At 34.6% G+C, this 3,580-nt stretch overlaps 1 pseudogene; it reads right to left on the bottom strand.

Annotated features, from left to right (window-relative positions):
• Positions 1-1,789: 1,789 nt before the first annotated feature.
• Positions 1,790-2,177, bottom strand: LOC108513545 (40S ribosomal protein S10 pseudogene; annotated as a pseudogene).
• Positions 2,178-3,580: the final 1,403 nt, after the last annotated feature.

The raw sequence follows: 3,580 nt of genomic DNA, 5'->3' as shown, positions 1-3,580 counted from the left end.
AAAAAGAAGGGAAAATTAATATATAGTGGAGTGAAATCACACAGTACAATAAATCCTCCTCCCTTTCAAGATACCCAGAATTTCTCTCCAGCATCTACATGAATCTGTGTATCTACATCCTGATTTCCTAATTATACCATTTTTGTCTTAGGCTTCAAAATTAAAATAAGGTGATTTTGGGCTTTTTTTTTTTTTTCCTATTTTAAGATGTAAAATAATATTTTCTGTAATTTGTCACTGTAAATTAAAATTATTTATTCTATACTATGGGCAAAACAGGTTTTATGGGCTAACCTAGATGTCATTTAGAAACTTGATTGTTCATGAAAATGAACTCTGCATTCTAAATGACTAACTTATAAATACACCTTCGCAATACAATCTCTTTGTATGTTGAAAACTCTTTGAATATGAAGATAGAGCATAATGTGATATTGTTATGCAAATGATGGCATGGAATATCTAACTAAACATTAATGATGCCTTTTTCAAGATTATTAATTAATTTTTGTACTAGATTAGTTATGCTATTAAATACTCTTTAAAATTTCTCAGCAGCTTCCCATGTAGTAGAAATTATTTAAGAAAATTGACTCATATACAAGATACATAAGCATATTAAGAGTGCAAGACCTTCCCAATGTCTAGTTTTGATATGTCTGATGGCATATCAAAAATACCTTATAAATTCTCCTGTTGTGCTAATGACTTGAAAATTACAATGAACCAGAAAAGCAATCTATACAGTAATTAATGAATTAATAGTCTACCTAATTTCAAAAAGGCACTCAAGTCAGCTTGACAGAAAGCATATAATTAAGCAAGATAAAATGAATTGAATATGAACTTGAAAAAGGAGATAAAAGGAGAGTAAGATGGAGAGCATAGGTGGATTCATACACAGATACATGCCATGAAATACTGCAATTATAACTGGGCCCCCAGATTTGGCTCTTAGAGTTACAGAACCCAATCTAAAGAGAGAAAAAAATGATCAATTTCAAGATTTGCAGTGTTTACCTAGTAAAAACTACCTTAATAGTACTTATCTAAGGATGAGAACAAGTATCTCTGATACCGAAATCCTAAAGAGATCCTCAGTATTTTCTATGATATTCCTAGAGTAATTCCAATGATAGGATCCACAGTGAGACTCAAATCCTCTCCACACAAGGAGATGGCAGTGCCCTAAAGCCTAGATGGATAAAAACCAGCTCCATGGGAAGCTATTAAAATGCTGTGGTCCCCAATGGACTTGCTCAGTCACAAACTCCTTTAAAGCATCTGTTATAATATATGAACTAATTATCTTTAAGTCAATCTTACTAAATATTCAGTCCCAGTCCACGTTTTGAAATGTACTGAGCATTACCAAATTTACAGGCCTGAATCCAGCTACTTAGTATGGCTGTGGAAACACAGGACTGCATGCTTTAATAAGCCATGAAGCTCAGGGAAGCATTCCGGGCATGGAATTGCTGTTGAATCTGAATGCAGATTACTTCTGCTTTCCAGAATAAACAAATGTTGAAATTATCCTAAAATGGATAATGATACTACAAATACTGAAGTGAGTAACACTTAATATTATATAAATCTAGTGGCACACGTGATCTTCTGCTTAAACAAAAGAAATACACAGCACAGGAGACACTAGAAAATGGAAATTACCTGTGTGTGTGTGTGTGTGTTTTTTAATAAATCTGAAATCAGTGAAGTTTAGATGCAGTCTTTTTTCTTTCTTTTTTCTTTTTTTTAAAGCTTTTTTGGCTGTAAGTTCATGCAATACCTCTGTCTGTAGGTATCTCTGTCGGCTTCCCCTCTTGTGAGTCTTGCAGGTCTTTCACCCTTCAGACCTTTAGGTGGAGGGCTGCCAGTCTCCGGACGGCTGCTGTGTATAGTGGCAGGCACAATCTCTGGGGGGAGATGAAGGTAATCACGGAGATACTGGATACCCTCATTGGTAAGGTACCAGTAGAAATGTCTCCAGGCAAACTGTTCCTTCACGTAGCCTCGGGACTTGAGAGACTTAATGGCCTTCATGACATGAAGGTTGGACACATTCTTGTCTGCCAGCTCCAGGTGCTTAGGCATGTGGATATCCTTCTTGGCCACCATGACTCCCTCCTTAGAAAGGAGTCATAAATGGCAATCTGGTTCTTCTCAGGCATCAACATCTAGATGGCTGTAGGGTCCAGGGCCAGGGCCTAGACACAGTCTTTTAAAAAGAGACATATTGGATCTATTTTCTTTAATGCCTACCTAAGAAAAATAACATTATTGTCTAAAGTTGTACTTTTTTAATCTTTTGAAACTAAATGAAATTTACTCTTCTAAATTCCTTAGTATATTTGAGAGTATTATGACTGAATTTCTAATTGGTCTCACAGTGCTTGTTTTGTTTTCAATTTGCTATAGAGAACTGAAATATAATAATTAAGATTTTAATTTACTATTACTGAAAGTGATTTCCTTTTAAAATCATAACTGTATTATTCATTTGCTAAGTTTTCCTAAAACTTTGTATTACTTCTTTATTTCTATTATGTTAGGATAACAAATGAAGGAAACCAAACTCTACAAGATACATTTATTTTCTTTCAGATATTTAATTCAAAAATGTCATCTTTTGTAATAAACTTATTATATTAGTCCATTTTCATGTGGCTATGAAGAAATATCTGAGACTGGGTAATTTATAATGGAAAGAAGTTTAATTGACTTCTGCATGGCTGGGGAGGTCTTAGGAAACTTACAATCATGGTGGAAAGGGAAGCAAACATGCAATTCTTCACATGGTGGCAAGAGAGAGAAGAATGAGAAAAGAGTCAAGGGAGAAGTCCCTTATAAGACCATTGGATCTCATAAGAACTCACTCACTATCATAAGAACAGCATGGGGGAAACATTGTCTCCACCTGGTCCCACCCTTGACACGTGGGGATTATTAGAATTCAAGGTGAAATCTGGGTGGGGACACAAGCCAAACCATATCACTTATAAAAGATATAACATTGTCAAGATTCAGAATTTAAACAATATCTTTTTTTGTTGTCATTGTACTTGTTAGAAATGTTTTCATAAAGCTAGGAGCATGTGGTTTAAAGCCTCATTACATCAAGACTGAGGAAAACAGGTCAGTCACTAACCATGAAGGGGCTTGACAAGCTTCCAATTTATAATTGAAATTCATCCATTATAATTTTGTGATAACCTCCCATATGTCAAACTAACTATTAGTACCAGGGATATAATTAATAATCAGGATACATAAGGTTCCTACTGTCATGAAACTCACAACCTAAGGAGAAAAGCTAACACACTTTTACAAACCATAAATTATGTCAAATGTAATGAAGAAAATAAACAGATGCTGTGAGAAAAATAACATGAAATGTTGAATTTAGAAAGGTGGTCAGAAAATACTATTCTGAGGAGGGGATATGATTAAGCTCAGCCTAGAAGAAGGAGTAACATACATAAAAAGTAACCTAGAAAGAGGGAACAGAAAGTAAGATCCAGATATGAAAAAAAAGCTTGACATAATTTAGGAACTGATGGAAGCCATGGAGTTAGTAAGC

This window comes from Rhinopithecus bieti, unplaced genomic scaffold, assembly GCF_001698545.2.
Source record: "Rhinopithecus bieti isolate Rb0 unplaced genomic scaffold, ASM169854v2 scaffold_32982, whole genome shotgun sequence".
NCBI lineage: Eukaryota > Metazoa > Chordata > Mammalia > Primates > Cercopithecidae > Rhinopithecus > Rhinopithecus bieti.
Note: the sequence above shows the minus strand (reverse complement) of the source record. Positions and strands in the feature narration are given on the sequence as shown.